The sequence below is a fragment of the Perognathus longimembris genome, chromosome 6 (genome assembly GCF_023159225.1).
Source record: "Perognathus longimembris pacificus isolate PPM17 chromosome 6, ASM2315922v1, whole genome shotgun sequence".
Classification (NCBI taxonomy): domain Eukaryota; kingdom Metazoa; phylum Chordata; class Mammalia; order Rodentia; family Heteromyidae; genus Perognathus; species Perognathus longimembris.
The window spans coordinates 46,313,302-46,334,749 of record NC_063166.1 but is presented as its reverse complement, the minus strand read 5'-3'; the positions used below and the strand labels follow the sequence as shown (position 1 = coordinate 46,334,749).

The 21,448-nt window shown below is 37.8% G+C and overlaps 1 protein-coding gene across 3 annotated transcripts in view; it reads right to left on the bottom strand.

Moving 5' to 3' along the window:
- Positions 1-21,091, bottom strand: part of Arpp21 (cAMP regulated phosphoprotein 21) — a 165,707-nt gene extending 144,616 nt beyond the window's left edge. For all 3 annotated transcript variants that reach the window (XM_048348649.1, XM_048348650.1, XM_048348651.1), the window contains exon 1: positions 20,788-21,091. The gene's annotated coding sequence lies outside the window, so the exon portion shown is untranslated. The remainder of the gene's footprint in view (positions 1-20,787) is intronic.
- Between the last annotated feature and the right edge of the window lie 357 nt (positions 21,092-21,448).

The window sequence follows — 21,448 nt, the reverse complement described above, 5'->3', positions numbered from 1 at the left end:
TAACTTCCAAAATAATTTATCTGTCTCTGTAGTAAGTACTAATTAAATAAATAATGTCAGTCTTATTTTCAGAGAGTACTGACTAGTATTTAACCCGAGGAATGAACAATATATTCTGACTAATATGTTAGGATCTCACATAGCTGGAGATCATAAAGAAACAATAACAATAGCTGAATCACTTTCTACAAATACCATGAGAGAAGATACAACTTCGCATAAATTTGAATGTGGTTCAAAGTTTAGGTGTGATTTGTGAGTATGTCATGAAGTCAAATAACTGACTATAAGTTGAATCTTTTGAAAGAAATTAGTAGAACACACAATGGAGTGGAGTAGATGCAGGGGAATGAATCAACCAGAGCAGGACATGAAGGAAATAATCCAGGGTTCACTTGTAATTTTTTATCTCGTAGATATATATGCATGCATTTGTACAGGGTATTTTCACATGCATATTTGTATGCAAGGGCTTCATATAAAGAGTACATGTATTTCTCAAAATTAAATTGGTGTATCCAAAAAAGTTATTGAAATACATTACACAGTCTGTTTCAGAAAAATCAATAAAAATACATGTAATGTATCCCTTGATTACTAAAGTCATCAAGAGAAAATACAGGCTGTGGTAACTTCATACTGGCAAAACCAAGCATTATCATGTCATCTTTAAAATATGGGGATTGGTGCCTCTGATGAAGACCAAGTATCTTAGCTAAAACAAACAAATGATTATCTTGGACCACAGTGTAAACAAGACCCTAATTCATGAAGCTGCTAATTGCTCTCCCCAGCTGTGGGAGACTGGCTGATATTCTATCTTGCTCTGTAAGAGACATGTGGTGCTGGCTTCTGAAACTCCCTCAGCTCCAGCCCACTGCCCCCCAGCTGCACTGACCACAGTCTGTGGGATGGTAGGAGAATGGGAGGGGCTAGTCAAGGAAGAAAGGAGCCTTCTAGAATCTATTGACTTCTAGGGAAGTAGTGGAGGGAAACTCAAAACTACATTGCTTTTTTTCTTCACAAAACTTACTAATCAGGCACCTGGAAAAGAAAGCTGGGAATATTCTTTGAAACTCAGGGGATGTGATACTGGGTCTGACTTGTTCAAAGTGAATCATAAACCCGATATTGATCAAATTCCCCATAGCTGCTTTTATTTTTTAAATCAGTCATGGGACTTTAACTCAGGGCCTAACTGCTGTCCTTGAGCTCATTTTGCTCAAGGCAAGCACTCTACCACGTAGAACCACAGTACCACTTCCAGTTTTCCAGTGGCTAATTGGAGATAAGAGTCTCATTAAATTTCCTGCTCTGATTGGTTTTGAACCATGATCATCAGCTTTCAGCCTCCTGAGTAGCTAGGATTATGGGTGTGATTCAAGAGCACCTGGCTTTGCTGCTCATATTAAATTCATCTTAAATGCAGGCACATTAACCCATAACAAAAAAATAATACCTGCTGTCTTCCCATGTTTTCATATATATTTATTTGCCGAATGCTAAAAGGAACATTTCAAACAGTATCTATTTGTTTTTGTGGGTTTGTTCATCTTGTTTTGCCTTTGTCTGTTTTCCTCTATTGGATTTTGAATTCTAGGCTTGGGCCTTGTTCCTTCACTTTTTGTGCTCAAAGCTGGCACTTTACCATGTGAGCCACAGTTCCATTTCAGGCATTCTGCTGGCTAACTGGAGATAAGAGTCTCGTCCACTTTCCTAACTGAGCTAGCTTTGAACCCTGATCCTTAGATCCCAGCCTCTTGAGTAGCTAGGATTATAGGCATGAAAGACCAACTAAACATTCCTTGCCCAAAGTTAAATGACATTGAAATGATTCAGGGACTGAAAACCAATGACTTTCCAGCAAATTGCTCAATTTATGCACCAGGAATGTCTTCACTGATCAGCATGGCTACCTATTACAGGAAGATGTTAAACCACATAACTGTATTCTTTGTCATGAACAAGTATCATTTCTGTTATGCCAAATCAGAAATGCCCGATTATTTTTCATCAGTGAAGCTGCTTCATCCCTTTGACCTACAAAAATGTAAGCTCTATTCCTGAGTCTACAGGCATCTTAGTGCTGAGAAGCCCTTTACTCACAGGAGCCTATGTCCTGGTCCAAGCTTGGAATGCTATTCCATATTGGGAAGGACTTTCCATGGCTCCTGTCATCTTGATCATCATGACCACTGTGCTGGGATTCAGGTTCAGAGAAGAGTGAGAGATGATAGCCAATTTCTGTCCAGAAATGCTTTTTAAGGCTGAGTTGACAGACACCAAACCAAACATTTCTAGAGAAGCACCATCAGAGTCCAACAAGAAAGACAAGGTGCTTGGTGGCTTTGGAACAAAAAGAATCCTCTCGGTTTCTAAGACTTGGCCTGCATTCTTATCCTCCCCTACCTGTTCCACAAGATGTATCAGTGAGAGAACAAGGAGGTAGATGATCTTCCCCAGACCTTAGCCTGAGTCTTTTTCTGCTCATCCATGGTCAATCAGGGAAACAGACTCACCAGTTGGGGCCAGATTCATAGGCAAGGGTCCACTAGGATGAGCTGCTTGCTCAGCCTGGGAGACCTCACATGTGGCTGCCAGCAGCTTCCTGGTTCTGTAAGGTGCAGGGGCACACAGAACAGGCACACCACATGGTGGACTTTGCCAACACCCCCTTGGGCCTCCAAGACAGCAGCGTGGCCCTTCTGTGTCCCAGGCCTTTACCTCATCTACAGCTGCAGTTCTGTGTCTCTCCCCTGGACACCTTCCCACAAGCCCTCTAGGGTTCATCCAGGCAACCAATGGCTCCCTGTGTACCCAGGTTCAACCAAGAAACCAGAGTAGACTCTGGTGCAAGAAAGTTAGCTCTGGATGAGGGGTTGTGAATGTCCTTAGGGCTAGTGGCATGGTGGTGGCCCTAGCATAAACTCAGTGCAGCAGTAGCAAAGACAGGAAGCTCTCACAATGAGAAAAGGCAAGCAAAAACAACCTGGAGAAAGTGCTAGGTAATGATTGAGTAGTTAATGGAAATCTCAAACTGGACTTGAGCTTTGTCTTGACTCTCAGGGCTTAAACCTTGAATCCCCTCTCTGCCTCAGTTTTCTTGCTAACAATGAGTCCTTAACTCATAGGCAACTGGAAGGAGTTACACACATGGGTAGCATTTTATATGAATTTGCTACTGAATATCATACATAGAAAAGCACAAGTACTCATTCAGTAGATACTTTTAAATGATACTACATCATGAAAGCTCCAGTTAGAACTGAGCTGTTTCCAGTCACTTCTAGAGATCTCACTCTTTTTAAAATTTAGTACTACTTGAGAAAATAATGTATCATCTGGCTTTCCCTGGAAGGTGGCCATTGGCAGACCTAGACCTCGATACCAGAGGCTCCCCTACAGGTGTGAAGAGGGATGGAGATGATGGTTCCAGGATATAAGACTGTCACAGCTAGTCTAAACAAGAGTAGCAAATGTGTCCCTGAAAATCATTGTGAAAGTATCCAAGATTGCAGAAAAGAATCCTAAGAAAAATAACACATAAGGAAATAGAGACAAGTTTCTAGGATAGGTAAGCAGATTTTCCCAATTTCCAAAATTTCCATGGTTAGATTTCCAAAGTTCATCTCTATCCTTTGCTTGAAGTAAAACAGTTCGCTGACTTACCTGAGATGACACATTAACTCTCATGATTGTACCAACTTAGTTACTCAGCATAACCAAAGGACGGTATAATTGAGATTTTTTTTCTAATTAAAATGATCATGTAGTAAATTTCACCTCTTTTGGGTAAGGAGCAATCCCATGTTCCATAGCAACACATGTATAACTATGACTTAGATCAGGTAACACCACAGAACTATTCCTACTTTCCTTGTTAGATCTCCTGGTAATTACAAATATGTCCTTTGTTAATGGAGATTTGTCATCTTGAAATGTTATGTCAACAAATCATTGAATCTGTGATGTTGTGCTCTCCCTGTCTTACTCAGCATATGTACCAGTAGCTACTCTTTCTATTGGCTGAGTAACATTCCAAGTCATGGGTGCTTGTGGGCTTATTAGTCTCTCCTTGGGAAGGATATCAGGGTTAACAATTATGAAAGAAGCTGTCATGAGTTTTTGTCTACATGTTCTGTTTGTCTCTCCCTCTCTCTCTTTTTTTTTTTTTGATCGGTTGTGAGGCTTGAATCTTCAGGTCAAGGTGAGTGCTCTACAACTTTGAGTCATAGCGCCACTTCCTGTCTACATGTTTTTGTGTTTCCATCTTAAACTCTAGTGCTCATCAGTGTTTACTCACCTATTTATTGGCTTGTGTATTATTATTATTATTATTTATTTATTTATTTCAGAGACAGGATCCTGTTGTGTAGCTCAGGCTTATGGTTGGGATAACAGGTGTGAGCCACCATGATCAACTCACCAATAAAAAAACAATGAAAACTTCTTGATCCTTAGGAGTTAGAATTGTATGGATTAAAAATTATCACTTTTAAATCTCAGTGCTGGTGGCTCATGTTTGTAATCCTAAATACTCAGAAGGCTGAGATGTGAGGAGAACGGTTCAAAGTCAGCTCAGACAGGAAAGTCTGTAAGACGCTTATCTCCAATTCACCATCCAAAATCTGGAAGTGGAGCTGGGACTCAAGTGGTAGAGCAATAGCCTTCAGTAGAAAAGCTCAGGGATGGTACCCAAGCCCTGAGTCAAAGACCAAGAAAAGATTAAAAAAAAAGTATGTATCTTCTATCTTTCTGAATACTGTAACCTGAATTTCATATTTCTTTTTAAGATGCTATGCTTTAAACACAATTTAAATGAAAGCAAATTAAAATTCATTTTGAAACCAGGGTGTTTTGAAACCTTACACTATTCTTTTGCATAAATGAATCTAATTCTACACCAAGGTTTATGATTTTGCTTAGTGGGTCTCATATTGTGATCCATGAATCAGAAGTGCCAGCACTGCCAGGGACAAGTTAGAAAAGTAGATCCTTCCCTGCACTGGTGGCACATGCCTGTAATTCCTGCCACTCAGGAGGTTTGATCTGGAGAATCATGATTTGAGAAAAAAAACAAACATAAAAATTAAAATAAAATAAATGCATATACTTGAGTCCCATCAGGAGCTGCGTAGTCACAAACTGCTACATATGACACTAGCAAGTATAGGGTGAGAACCACTGCTTTGGGATGGATCATCCATGTGATGGGAAAGAAAGGGTACTAGGGGCTGGACTTCTTCTTAGAAACCCATTTCCTTCTGGGCTGCAGATATGGCCTAGTGGTGAGAGTGCTTGCCTCCTATACATGAGGCCCTGGGTTTGATTCCCCAGCACCACATATACAGAAAATGGCCAGAAGTGGCGCTGTGGCTCAAGTGGCAGAGTGCCATGGGTGGACCAGCTTAAGGAACAAGATTGCTCATTTGTGTTAAAATGTAAGCCTTAGGGAATCAATTGTATTATTACACAGATAATAGAACTCTTTTTGATCACTCCTGAAGAGCTATGAAGTCTCCATATACAAAAATTTGAGAGTCTTCATTTTAAACAATGAATTTGTCATTTTATCTTCTTATTTCTATATTTGTAACCGGTTACTAGGAATGATATGTTGAGACTAAAGATAAATGCAAGTTTTCCCTCTTCACTGCTTCTGTTCTGAAATCCTATCCTTAGTGGGATATTGTTCATTAATTACGGCATACATTAATTCATTTGGCAAATGAAATAGGAAATAACTTGGGTTACCCCGTCATCTATCTCAAAATGATACAAATTAGTCTTTTTATAATATAATGAGATTCCAAATTTACATGTGAATAACTTAAGTTTTATTTATCAGCTTATGTGTAATTTAAAAATATTCACATGGTATGTATGCATCAGCACATAACATATTTAGCAAAGAGTGGTGCATGTTTCTTTTGTTTTTCTGCTTTCTCAGCTAGGGATGGCTCTGGGGTAGGGTATATGCATTAGGATGTGGGTTTGACACCCAGCACTGATACAAACAAACAAACAAGCAAATAAGCGTTTAAGACAGGCATGGTATTTCTTGCCTATAATCTCAGTAACCAGAGAATCAAGAGCTCAAAGCAAATCTACGCCGAATAGCAAGATGCTGTTTTAAAACAGGAAAAAGTAAAACACCAAAAAAGAGTTTTTTTAATAATGACATATAAGCTAATCCACAGGTGCTGGGCCAAGTCATAACTGTATACAATGCGTCAGACAGACAGGAATTGAGAAAGCAATGTGTTTTCTGTGCATTACAAAAGATATCATCATCAAAAAAATCTATTTACTCACAAGTAATATTGCTACCATCTTCCATTTCTTTAATTAAGCTAAATGGCAAAACAATTAAGGTTATTTTGGTGGTTTGTGACACATTAGGAAATAACATTTAACAACTAATGAGTAAAAATTAGACACTGTTTCTGTTCTATATCTTACAAACTTTTGACAAATACTTAACAAAAAAGGTTGTCCTACCTACATTCATTTAAGGGTAATACTGATTATTCTGTTAACTTTGTCACTTCCTTTGTTGGAGAAACTGCTACCTGAGGGTAGATGGATCAAAGGCCAAGCTGACCCTGCACATCTGCCAGCCTCAACTGCCACCTCTGGCAAATACCACACAGGAAACTTGGGCACATTACGTACGTACGTGTGTGTGTGTGTGTGTGTGTGTGTGTGTGTGTGTGTGTGTGTGTGTGTCCCAGGTGTTTGGAGCTTGCTTAGTAAAAAACAAATTGAGGGCAGACAATCATTGAGGGAAGGCTGTCCTGGTGGGCTTGGGTTGAGTTTTCTGGATAATCGTGTCAGGATAAACAGAGCAGTTAAAATGAGTAATTCCATTCTCAATGGAATGATGTGTTAGTGGTGGGCAGGAAATGAATTACTCCACCTCTATTACTTCTTCATTTGGGAAAGAAGGGAAGTTCAAACTGAACTGATAGCACTTTTCCTAGCTTGGGAGAGGACTAGCTTAGAAGAGTACTCGAAGAGCAAATAAATATTTGTTCCTTAACTACAAAGAATCAACATATGCTATCTTGTTACAGGTACTTATAAGCTCAGACATGGGGACATCATTAAAAAACTTAAAAATGTGAAAGGCAAATTTTCTTTAAGTCATTTCTTAATCTGCATCTTCAAAGCCATTGTGTTTTCAATTTTGTTACATGTGTGTATATATGTAACACATATTTATATATAACACACAGTTATATATATAACACATATATACACATTTTTATTATACATGTATGCACATATACTGTATACATACATATATATGAGAGATAGAGCATAGAGCTGGTATTGGGGCTTGAACTCAATTACCTTTTTTTCAGAACTAGTAAGTTGGTATATATACATATACATATATATATATATATATACATATATATCTTTGTAAGAGAAATATCTGACCACTACTTCCAAACTAATTCTATTTCCTTTTGTCAGTTACCCATGGGAAGATAAAATACTTGTGACTCAGAGTATAACTCCATGATGTTTTCCAAACAAAAAGTGACATATAATTTCATTACATTCATTCTCACATGTCCATGTATTTTTATGGTTTTGAGGATCAAACTGAACCCATGTTCTTGACCCCTGAGTCTCTGCACTCCTTAGCCTTGTTTCATGATTTGATGGTGAGTCGGTCAGTCCATATAAAAAAACAACTGGTCTGAACAAGGACAACTATCATGCAGCACTATTTTCCGTGTGAAAACACAAAGAATCTAAAGCTCATAATGGTCAGGTGAGAGACAGTCAGAAGTAAGAATGAAACTTTAATCACCTTGATTCAGACTTACCCATTTCCCATAATGTTTGGAGAAAATTCTGGAAGGAAATGTGTGCTGATCACACCGAGCACTCACAATAGACATCTGTTATGCATGTAGACAAATTCCCACCTACTTTATAACAGCTCCAAAAGTTAATTTCCATTGTTTTCCTTCTCTTTCATAATCTTACTAGTTCTGAAAAAAAAAGTAATTCTCTGACTCTCAGTTCCTGATCTCCAGAAAGATTATCTGGTTCTGTTTATGTTTTTTTATGGCAATGATATGATAACAGATAGTCTACTTCACAAAGAGGGGAAAAATAATGATGATGCATACACTTTTTTCTTCTTTCCATATGCCACAACACAGATATCACCAGAGCTGAGACCATCACCAAAAGGCAAAGCATTCCAAAATCATAACCAGGCACCTAGTCCCATTCACATAGGGCAAAGGTAACAAAAACCAGCGAGCACCAATAGTACAAAACAGTTTAAGAAAATTATGTTTTCAATATAGCTCCATAAGTAGCTTATGATCACAAATGATCTAAGGATAAATTCAAAATCTACAGACAAATACTGACATTTCCTCATCACTGAGGGGGCTAGAAGAAGCTTGGATCTCTGTGTTGTTAAGCATTTTTACCTGAGTGCAGAAGGAGCAAGTAATTCTCACAGAGCTAAATAGATGGCACTAACCACCTAATCAATACAGAAATAAGTGTAGATTTCCACCACGAACAGCTCCAGGTAGTTCCCCTAACAAGTTCACAAAATGTCCTTTCATTTAGATCTTGACTACTATTATTGATACACTTCATCAGAAATACCTAAATGCTAGCTTTCTGTCAATCACATACACTAGGTAAGTTCACCAGAATGTGGAATAAAACACATCATTCCCTTCAAGTTTGCATGCCTGGGTCCTATCTCAATGCTGAAAACTGCTTGGCTCACAGAGCAAACCTTTTGATCCTAACTTAGGCCCAGGCATCTAATCAATAAACAATGAAAACTGCTATATCTTCTCATCTTTCCTTAAAATATCAAAATACCTCTTTTCCAGTTAGGCTAAAGCAATGAGGTAATGCTTTTTAGAGATTTTAGAAATATTGATTTTTAGAGCTCTCTTGCTAGATTCCTTGTGTGAATCTCTAAGTATACAAATGGCTTTCTGCTGGATGTAGTCTTTGTTTTTCTCCTGCCATGGGAACAAGTCGACTGTATTAAGTTCAAAACCATTTCTGGTTCTTAGATAACAGTTCCAAATTGCTCCTGGAAGGACACTATGCGTAAACTCTGTTCCCTATTGCTAGACTGATTTAGGAGTTCTACTTAACTGCTTGGTAGCTAACGAAATGCTGTCTGGAATTTTGTGTGCATGAGGAATGCGGCATCATCCATCCTCAAATCTCATCTTCAAGCCCCTATTGCTAATGTGGTTTAGAAAAGGTCAGTGACCTCCATTCTTTGCCAGGAGCATCTCTGCTAGAAAGATGGCCCCGTTCTCATGGGAGAACTTTCTCCAGGATCACTGACATATATGTGTTGATCATGTGAAAATGGACTGTGTGATGAAAATACCAAGATAGTGACCAACTATCCTTATCATGGGATAATGAATATCTAGAGAGGAGGGAGTTTGTGTGTGGGGAAGACATTAAAAATGTTTTATGGATTCTAGTTTGATAGAATCAAAGATAAATATAAGAGCAAATCTAGCTGAAAACATGACTTTCCAGACAAAATGTAATTTATCCTGAGGTCTGGGATAAGTAATTTATAAATGGTATTCTTCTAGCAATCCCATTTTTAGAAGTGAAGCACCTGGTCTGGGTGCTTGTGGCTCATGTTTTTTTCCAATCTACTCAGGCAGCTGAGATCTTAGGATCCAAGTTCAGAGCCAATACCAGCAGAAAAGTCTTGGAGAAAATTATCTCCAACCAATGAGCAAAAAAGCTAGAAGAGGAGCTGTAGTTTAAGGTAGAGCACCAGCCTTAAGCAAAAAACCAAGGGAGATTCTGAGCTTTGAGTTCACACCCCAACACTGGCACCAAAGAGAATAAAGGAAATGAAGCACCCAAGGTTTAGGACAGCTAAGCTGTAATGTGGGGATCTGAAAAGAAGAGCAAAAGATATCATGAATGACCTCCTCATTTGCCTCTACCTCCTGTGGACTGAATGATCTGTGTCTCCTTGGAGAAGCCCCTAATGCATGTTTCAGTATGTAGTATGTTTCCATCAGCACACTTTGCACCCCAAATCTTACCAGCTGTCCACTTCTTATGTGTGTTTACTAGGAGCACTATATCTCTACATTCTCCTGATTTTCCTACTTGTTATTGTTTAAAAAGGGATTTTCCTAATTTGTCAAAGTCAATTCATAGTTTTATTGTCTAAAAATCATCTATGCTCTATCCATAATTTGTTGTCCAAAATGTTAAAAGGAACCCTATAAAGGAAAGTGTCTCAAGTATTTAGTTTGAGGCTTCCAAACACAGGAAAACTTCAATAAACATATGACAAATAAGAATGAAAGATCAGCACATCAAGGGTGCAGAGCTATTTGATATAAGAAATAGATGAATCAATGATCCAAGGAGAAACCTTGACAATTGTCATACAGAAAGTCAGCTGGCCCTACAAATGGCTTGTGTGGAAGTTTTGCTACTTGATAAAGGGTGATCTTCAATATATTCTGTGGGTTTTCTGATGAGAAATCCAGCTGTGACCGGATCTACAGCTCTCTATACAATCCCAAAGTCTTCCAGTCTTGAATAAGGAAGAGAATGTCTCCTCTCTGAGTGAAAGTCCCCGAATTTGCTTCTCTGTAGGAAATGGATAGGTGAGAGGAAGAGCACTCAGGCAGCACACTTAAGATGCAGGAGACAAACCCATTTCTTTGATACCCTATACTGAGTTTATAGGGTATCCATCCCCTATACTCTTTCTTTGAAACCCTATACTTCAAATGGAGACTAGAGTCTCACCAATTTTCCTACCCAGGCTGACTCTGAGACATTGACTCTCAGATTTCAGCTTCATGAGTAGCAAGGATTACAGGTGTGAGCCACTAGTACCTGAAAAGATTACTTTCGTAAATAGGAGTCAATATTCATACAGCTCAGCAACTCTGGGTAGATGACTTAGTGTGCTATTTATATCCGGTTCATCACAAAGTCACTCTCCTGTAGCAAGAAAAGTAACTTTGCTTCAGCGTGAGGAAGTGTTTCTGCTTAAGGCAAGAAGGAGGTATAGAAACCCCTCATTTCTCAGTATTATTACCCTTTTCTTCTTCAGTTGGCCTTCTGTTCCCTAGTTCCTCTCTGCCCAGTCCCTTACAGGAAGGAATTCTTTCTTCCCCGCACTCTGGGGCTCTTTTGCCACACCTAACCCCTCTGAAGGCAGTGTCTAGGAAAAATGAGGTGGCTTTGGTCTGGGCTGGACACCAATAATTTGGAGATTATTGCTGTATTGACTTTGCCTCATCCTTTTTCCTCAGAAGACAAAGACTGAGTACTAACTGTGACTGCATTCATGTCAATGGAAAAGTCACACACATAAACACACACACACACACACACACATACACACACACACGTTAAGCAGACTGAAGTTTGAGGGGCCGTGATATTTATGTAGAAGTATTCATTTCCTGAGATCAGTAAAAGATACTTCTTTGTAAGATGCAAAATTATCTCCAGTATGATTACAATTCTACACAGAAGGATGTCTCTTTGTTCTCTTTAAGAAAGAAATGTTCAGTCCAGTTTAGCTAAAATTTCAGGGCAAAATACAATTATAACTTTATGTAGAGATGATTTGACATTCCAAATGTTAGATGCCTTCAACAATACAATAGTTGATGTTTAAGTCAATACTTTGATTAAATATCATACCCATGCAAGAACTGTAGGAGCCAAGAACTATCAGGAAAATAAAATATATATATACTTGGGCACACATTTGCAGCATGTGTATTTCATAGATTCTCTCTCCCTCCTTTTCTATCTAGTCTCTCTTTCTGATGTCCTTTCCTTTTTCTCTCCCACTCTCTCTGCATCTTTCTCCTTTCCCTCTCTCCCTGTATAAAAATTGGTTTTCTCCAAAATATTGTAATAGCCACGGATAATGAACCTAGTCACAGAGGGCTAGGAATTTCCTCTGAATCATTGTTTGTGTTAATCCACAGAAGAATGGCTGACATCCCTATTGCAATCGAGAATGCCATGCAATAATCCAGTGCACTTGCTGCGCTGTATGGCTAACCTTCTCCTGCATGGAACATGACTTGTGGTCTTGTGGTTCCCCATTTCCTGATAGGGGAAGCAAGTATGCAAATCCTAGCTCTGAGAGCAACCTTTTCTCTCCTCTGGCAGCATTCACACAGGCACAGTGCTGACTCATTTAGCAAAATTATCTGCAGATACATTAGGATCAGAGGCCAAATCCGCTGCTCTATGCAAACAGCTCACTAAGCACTCAGAGACAGGAAGCAAAAGCCTTCTGTGAGACTGACAAGAAACCATTCAGCAATCTCCAACTCCACCTGCTTTGTTCTGGGGGATAGAGACATGCTGTCATCTCCCTTGCCACCCAAGGCTGTTTGCTGTTCCCTGCACATGGAGCTTGGACTCAAGGTTATTCATTTATGGAGCCATTCCAACTGCCTCTGAGTCAAAGATCTGGATATTTTCTCCCCCCTTTTAGCTGGAAGAAAGTATATAACTTCAATATACTTGAAAAGCAATATGCCGTATGTTCACTGTTTTGAAAGCTCTGAGTTGGCTTAGTCTTTGCTCTGAATTTGACAGTAGATATAGATATTATTTGTCACCAACTTTAAATAATAAACACTCTATAATTTGTCACCACTCTGGCCTTTGACATATTATAGGCAGAGAAAAAATGAAAATAGTTTCCAATTTTAACCACCAGTTTGTGTATTGGAGTGAACCGTGGTGGCATACATGTATAACAGCAGCACTGCAGAGGCTAAGCCAGGAGGAGCTTGAGTACCCAGCAAGGATGGATTATATAGCAAAGCCATGTCTCAAAAAAAAAATAAATAAAACAAAACAAAACAGAATGTGTACTGTGTGTCAATGGAAGAAAGCTATAATCTAAAATTACTTTTATTTTTCAAAAAAAGGAAGTGTATCTCATTTATATAATAAAATTGAATATATATTTTTTAATTAATGAATTAATTAATTAATTTATTTTTGTCAGTCCTGGGGCTTGGACTCAGGGCCTGAGCACTGTCCCTGGTTTCTTTTTGCTCAGGACTAGCACTTTGCCACTTGAGCCACGGCGCCACTTCTGGCCATTTTCTGTATATGTGGTGCTGGGGAATTGAACCCAGGGCTTCACTGGCTTCACTCTTGCCACTAGGCCATATCCCCAGACCCTAAAATTGAATATTGCTGTAAAGGTTTCCTCTGAAAGAATGAGACTTTGTTGCGGTTGTATAATATTCATGGTGCTTGGTGCTTTGATCAGTTCTCATTACCCCCTTACAATCGAGAAGAATGGAAACAGTAAGAAGATTAAATAGTTGCTTGTCCAATAACTAGTAAGTTGGTTAGACTGGAGATTGATTGGCATAAGGGAAGAATTTGACCTGTGGGTACTGAGAAGCAAGAGAGGCCTCAATTATATTTATGGCTCAGATACCAGAGCAAACACCAGGCACAAGTATGAGTTCAGGTGATGCATTTTATATTGATGAAGGAAAGATGTGGAAAAGTGAGATTTAGAAACATTGCAGTCCTTAATTCCTTGGAACTTTGATTTTTACCTATGTTTTGCATATTTCTCTAACTTGAAGACTTTCACTGAAGCTCACACAATTTCTGAGGAAAACATTTCTTCATCCTGTGCAGTGATTAGCTGGTCTTTCTCAGATGAACCCCTAGCACAACTTTAGTACACAAATCCTCCTTTAATTTTAACTTGAATTTCAATCTAAAATTCCACTGTATTTAAAGCATGCCTGTCTACAGACATTCAATATTTTATCCATCAACACAGATCCTACTATCCCTTGTGGACCAAAATATTTCCACATTGGAGGGATAGTTGCATCATTATCCTAGAATACATAAACTTGGTCCTATTGACTACAGATACTCGCCAACCTCTTGGTGCTGAAAATAATTCCACTAATATTTAAATCATCTATAGTTCTGGTTGAAGACAATAATAATAATAATAATAATAATAAAAAGATGGTGACTGTGCAATGATGCTATAGAGATATCTACACTGTGGATTTTCATCACAATGACAAACTGTGTTATTCAGTCTCTCCAGAGTGATTCTGTGAAAGTTTCAGAGTTGGAGAAGGATTGTCACCTTCACAAAAAGAGCATGTTGTGACCAAATGTTGCTGTAATTCAGAAATAAGTGAAATGAAGACTTGCTAACACCATATAAATTGTCGGGGGTTTTGGCATTCAGAACAGTACCAGTTGTTTAAAACTTAAAAACTGTAAAGTACATTATATAAGCAAGTTGTATAATCATTCCTATAGGCCAGGTAAAGAAAATCAGATCATAAATAAAACTGTAGAATCCTCGTGATGAATTCATTTGATACAACTATATGAAGCATTTGCTTAGAGAATTATAATTTGAGTATAAACTATAATCTTTCTCTAAAAATATAAAATGCACTTTTTCTAACCAAAAGCTTTCCTATGACATTTATTTAAATAATTATACTAGAGAAATGAGTAGAAGTAAAAGCATATGAATACTATAAGAATCTGTTCTGGTACCTACTCACACTGAATCTGCTTGTTTACTCTTCATTGCTCATTGATGATGAAATTACATCAGATGTCCACAACCCTGAGATTTCCACCAAAGGTGCATGTATATGAACAAAATACTAACAAAAAATATCAAAACAGAGTGTTTCCTGAAATAAATATCAGAGCTTCATGCAAGGATTTACAGTATGCTTTTAGAAAGTTGATTATTATTTTCAAGTTGAATTTTTGAGCAGATAAATGATTATGACTGTCTCTGAATTTCAATCATTTAACCTGTCCTGCTTTAACCTTCTACTGACAAGTACTTGACTTGTCTTCATCTGTTTGATAATCAAGGGACCACCTGCAAGGGGCTGGAAATGCTAACAAGCGGATGGTGCTTGACCATCTGTTTATATGTCAAATGATAATTTATTCAAACTTGGAGAACCATAAAACTTTCAGAAACTGATGTCCAATTTTATTCATTAGCAATGTTGACCTCGCTTATTTATGTTTCCATAACATCAACTACATCAGAACATGTCAGTGTATTGATGTCACTAATGTTCAAAATATAAGAACCAGAATCTTCTGAAGTGAGTGTTGTTATCTAGGCGATTTGAAGGGAATCAGCTAAGGATTTAAAAAACAGTCCTCTGGCTTCTGAATCTCAAGAGATGATTATTTTCTCCAACACCTAACATAAAAAAGAGGTAACCAATAACACAAAAGTAAAATAACTGGTCCATTATTAAGGATTCTACCACTAAATTTGCTTGTAGATTCATTGAGTGCTTTTCGGATGTTCCTAGCACAAAACAAATTAGGGAGCGATACTAGACATAATTAGGGGGACAAGCTTTGTGATCCAAGATCAGTGGTGTAAATGAAAATGCTACAGGAAAGTGATTCTATATTAAGCAATGTCACTCTGCCCAGATTATAACCTACAGTAATGCCAAATCAATCTCTATAGGATTTGTGAAAATATTTGAAATTTTAAAACAATGAAATTGCTGTCCTATTAGATTTTTTTAGTTATCTCAGTAAACTAAAAGTAAATTTTGCTTGCATTACCTTAAAACCAGTGATATTTAAAGAAGCAATTTCATTAACAGCATTTTAATATTTTGTGTGTTACTCACAATGATTTCAAATTGACAGACTGTGGTATGATTTTAAAGTAGTGTAAAAATCCAAGAATGTGCTTAAAGGCCTATTTTTGAAATTGATCATTACTGGGCTTCTCCCACACTACCTAGGTAAAAATGAAATGATTTTCTGTTGCTAAATAAGAGACATGAATGTAATGTTTTTAAATGTTTATGAATTTATAACTGAGGAATAATTAGGAGGATAAACCTCGACTGAGTCAATTCTGGATTAATCCTTCAGCATTTTATTAAGTCACAATTGCAATTTTATCTTAATTTTGGTTATAAAAAAAAGAAAGCTTACAAACCTGTCACATTGTTACATCTATCAAGAGAGGTTTTTTTAAAACTGTCAGAAGAAATTTTCTCTGGAAAAAAAGTGAATAGAGGATTTTCAAATATTGATCTATTAAGACCGTAGATAGTGACTAACATTCCCTTCCTTGGCAGCAGGGAAAAAGGTACAAAATGTGATGCTAATGATTTAGTCTGCAAGGAGTCAATCAAGTCAACAGGGTATTTCCCAATTTCCCTTTGATTTTTCTAGTGTAATTATTTTAATTCACTTTCTTTTATCTGCATAAGATTTATCACAGTAATTTTAGAAAAGTTATGTTGCAAAACATAATATTTACATTATAATAACTCCAGACACAATCAGATCACAGGGGTTTGGGGTTTGCGGCCACAGAACAACCATGTTCCTAACATTAAAAACTGTTGGATGAACAGTGTTTCTAAAATACTTAATTTTTTATGACGCTTAGTCTGTCTACAATTGAAATGCTCCAGATCTTAGCTTATACCTAACCATCACAGAAATGAAAATACCTGTGAAATAAATACAAACATTAAATACTTTAATATCTAGGATTACTTTTATCCTAGCACGAGCTAAAGTAATATCAATAGTAAGGCTGAGGCACTGAAAATAATCAATTTATTGGAACTCAGTAAAAAGAATATTTTTAAGACATTAACACTTAGAAACAAAGATATCTTGAGAAGAACAAGTCCAGTTACCATGCACCATGCTAATATTCTTTTTTAATATTCAAAAGCCTTACATCATTGACTTACATTACTTCTTAAAACTCATTTTTCATATTTAGTATGAAAGGTTAGAGTGAAAAATGGAAGCAAAATCCAGAAAATGCAAAGCATCTAGAAATATATATATATATTTCCTAAATGATAAAGATCCTTTGTCTTAAGAGAAGATATACAGAGATCGATCTGTCTGTCTGTCTGTCTACCTATCTACCTATGTATCATAAACATGTAAACTGACTTAAATCATATTAACACCTTTTGAGCTTCTCAAGTGATACAATGCCTTTGTATGCAAGCCAAATCTTTGGTGATTAGAGATTCACAAAATTTTTAAAAAGGTATCCCAATGTAGGATCAATATGAATGATGCCAGTACTTACCATTAGGAGAACTGGTTTTCAGTGTCCACAGCACTTTTAGACCCCACATCCCCCCCACAGATCCAAATTAAATTGACTGGTATACAAGTAGTTAATTTATGGTCTCCGATCTTAGGTCTATGGACTTCAAACTCTGTCTTCATCCTCAGGAATTCTCAACCAAATTCTTGTTTGACTACAGTACATTTTGTGTCTTTGGTGGCTGACTCATTCCACACTCTGCCCATGTAGCTTATCATTATCTTGTCCACAGACAAAAATGCACATTGAATTCAGATGAGAATGCCCAGGGACTAGCAAAGCTTGAGAAACAAGGCTGCACCGCAGTCCCAGTGGCAGGACCACTAAGGGGACTAACTGGTCCAGCTAATTTCTTCTTCCAGAAGTTCCCAGAGGAAATGACAATCAGACAAAACAAAACAAACAAGCAATAACAATATCTTCGTGCACTGTGCCACCTTTAGGAGATTATTGCAGGGGGACTGATTTTCACAAAATTGGCAAAATCCAGATTAATTCTGTACTTTCTTATTGCTTCATTAATAAATGATCATGCAAGTTATTTCTCCACTTACACACTGCTTGCATTCTCTTGGTTGTTAATTTTGACACTAGTTAAGCGGGGTTTTTTTTTTTTTTTGTCTAATTAGCTTCATTCAGGCAAAAGCATAGTGACCTGATTGTAGTATCAGCTAGTATGAAGTCAAGGAAAGAAGATTTTTCTTATGATCAGTCTCACTTTCTACCTCAAGGTATTCTGCATACATGCAAATGTTGCAGACAGATGGCTTCTTGCATCTTATTCAGAGGATGACACTTTGTCCCTCATTAGAACACACTAAAAGTTATCAGTGCTGCTACTGGGGTCTATAATTTAAAAAAAAAAAAAAAGATTAGTCTTTGAAAGAGAACCAGAGTCTTATCTCAAAGTTAAGGAGAGAAAACAGCCAAAATATTTGATCAAGTTCAACCAAACTTCCTGCTTCCCTTACTAGACAGAATTCTGAACTCAGAATTTCAAGTTCATAAGAGAATTTACAAAGCAATCCACTAGGTAAAACTCAGGTTATCAGTGGGTTTAAAGAAGATATTGTTTCATTCTCAGATTGCTGAATAAAGCAATAAACAGTCTATTGAATGATGTTTTAAGAATTTGAAATTATTTCTTTATTTCTCATACCCAGAGCTTGTACTAATAATACACACAGCTTGTACTAATAATAATGTGACTTCAGAGATTTCATGTTTAGTATCTTGTTCAACTTTCAGAAACTCAAATTGTTTAGTCTTCTTTCTAAGAATGAGTGAAGAGGATCTGGAAAGATGTTTCAAACTACTCACGTATAATATTCTCACTAAAATCAATTGTTTCCCATTAATATGACATCAAGACTTAATTAAAATTGCCACTCCAATAGTCAGCCAGTCTTTACTTTTCAAAATATTCTTCTGCAGTACCCATAATCACACACAGGTTTGTCTTTCCCCATGATACTTTTACTGCTGAGTGAGGTGCTCACTCCTTCATTAAACAGCATTAAAAATAGACTGCATAGAAATCCCTAGTGGAGCATGCTCTGACAGGGCTAATGCCACAGTTCTCAAGGTAACCACACTCAATTGGGATCAGAGTGAGAAAGTCATTGGGAGATGAGTAATTTGCAAATCTAACAGCACACACAAATCTGTCTGGGTCTGGGCTTTATATTGTAAAAGAGAAATCATCATGGAGTGAGATTAAATCACTGAGAACTTGATAGTTAACCTTAGAGCTGTAAAAATTCTTTAAATATTCCTCACCCAAACAAAGTAGTCTACTAAATAAGCAATTTACTAGAGTAACTTAGTTATTTTAGGTTTAAAGCAACAGAAATCATGCCCAGATTGGAAATGAAAATGTATTCACTGTCATCAAAATGTTTAAAAACGCAATTATACCAAATCATAATAATAATTATACCAATGGATAAGCAGAGTTATTAGAAACAGATTATGCTTGTGGAATATTTTGTGATGGGGAATTATATTCCTCAAAGAATACACCTAAACTCATTCTCTGGGAAATTAAATTTTTTTTTCTGTTAGTTTAAGTGATTAAAAAGTAAAATAATTTGATGACCAAGGAAATAGAGGGTCAAATATAAACAAATACATACCTTGAAACCCCTTTAAGACTGAAAAGATTGCACACACGCTTTCCCACATCGAGCTTCAGATAGGAATGCTGCAAAATCCTCACTGTCTCACTGATAAGATAGCAGATTTTTCTGCTACTTGAAGAAAACATAGTCGGAGCTCTTGGTTTCCCAATGACCATTTTCCACTTTTTTTCTTAAATAAGAATGACATTAGCTAAAATCCTATTAAGACATACAAGCCTTATGGTGACTTAAATTCAGTGGATCAGAGAAACAGGTCTCTTTCTTTTAAAGTGGCATGTATCTATGCTGTTTGGACTTTTACCAAACCCAAAAATAATTTCCTATCGTCTTCACTTCTCTGTACTTAAAGCAATCACCACAGTTTTGACTTCCAAAGCAGATAGTGAGGAAGGAATGAGAATCATTCAGGATTTATTCTGCATTTGAACAAAAGTGTTTGCAGATTTATTCCAACTCTGGAAATATACTCTTGTTTGGGAAAGCTAAGGTGTTATTACCAGTACGTTCAAAAATTCAGAAAGCAAAAGAAAATTATTCACACTCTACATGTATCCACAGCAAAGTAATTTCTACCAGACATTCATTGCACTTCTCACCTTTTATTTCCTGTAAATTTCATTTCCCTTTTTGTTTTGCCTTTTGAACTTGGACTTTGTCCTTACTCCATATTTTCCAAGGTGATCAAGCTCTGGACACATCTACATTAGCTTTATTTCTACACATAAACACAGAGTCAATTCCTCTGACCAAGAAACTTTTTAAGCACCTGTGTGGTTCAACTCAATTCTGACAACCATGGGCAGCATAACCCAGCATCTAACAATCTGAGATCTAAGACCTTCAGCTGGAGAATCAAAGTTGAAGAATATAAAAATAATATCTGTTCCCCCTGCCCCAAATCTGTTGGGACCTAGGACCTCAGTCCTCGGTAAAATGATTTTTGTTAACTTCTATCTTTTCTATATCTCTTTTTCAGAAGAATTAAGAGCATCCTAAACTTTCTACCATGAAACCTGCACTGTTAACTTCTGGGGTGAAAATTACTGTCTTTTCCAATTTACTTTCAGCTTTTCATCTCTGCCTAATTGAGGGGCGGTGGTTAGAAGTCCTCCCCTCCAGAAGATATGAAAACACAATACACAGAAAATATCAGTTTTTTACAAACAGGATGAAGAAACACAGATCAGAGACCAAATAATTCAAAAGAAAAGCACAGCTATAAGGCAGAAAAAGAAAGGAGAGAGAGAGAGAGAGACAGACAGACAGACAGACAGACAGAGAGACAGAGACAGAGACAGAGAGAGACAGAGACAGAGAGACAGCGAGAGACAGAGAGAGACAGAGACAGAGAGACAGAGAGAGACAGAAACAGAGAGAAAGACAGAGAGACAGAGATAGAGAAGCAAGAAGGAAAAATTCACAAAGATGTGCACTATTCACGTCTGAAGACTTGATTATTACCTTGGCTGAACAGTGGATTACACCCCCAGCGTCTTGTTGTCTTGGTTGATTTTATTTACTGTTGGCTTTTATTAAGATTGTTTGGCTGGATTGGTTTGGTGTTTGGCTTGCCTTTTTTTGTTGTTGTTTGGTCGAGTTATTTAACTGATAGTAAACGGAGCTGGCATTCAGCAATCAGGGCGCCGGCCTTGGGGGGACCTTGCAAGCTGCTACACTGGGCGCAGGGCACACTGATCCGGACACGCTCCAAGCCTGTAGTTGCTGCTACTGCTCAGGGGCCCCCAAGAGCGAGCGAGCCTGTGCCCGCCTGTGCCCGCGCTTCGGTAGCTCTGCAGGTCTCTGGGTCTGGCAATCAGCGGACAGTCTGGCCACACGGAGTTGCTTTGTTGAGCTTTGCTCTCCAAGCCACCTCTCTTGCAGGCTGTCAGTCCCGGTGTCTGTCGGTCGCCAGCCCGCCTGCCTCTGTCTCACCAGCAATGTCAGGTTCCGTGCCTGTGGTCTGTGCCAGCAGCGTCTCTCACACTCCGTGCCCTGGCCACTTCTCTTGGTCTGAGGAGGGCGTCTGTGGGGAGGGAGAGCGCAAGGCTGGCTCTCTCTCTCTCTCTCTCTCTCTCTCTCTCTCTCTCTCTCTCTCTCTCTCTCTCTCTCTCTCTCTCTCTCT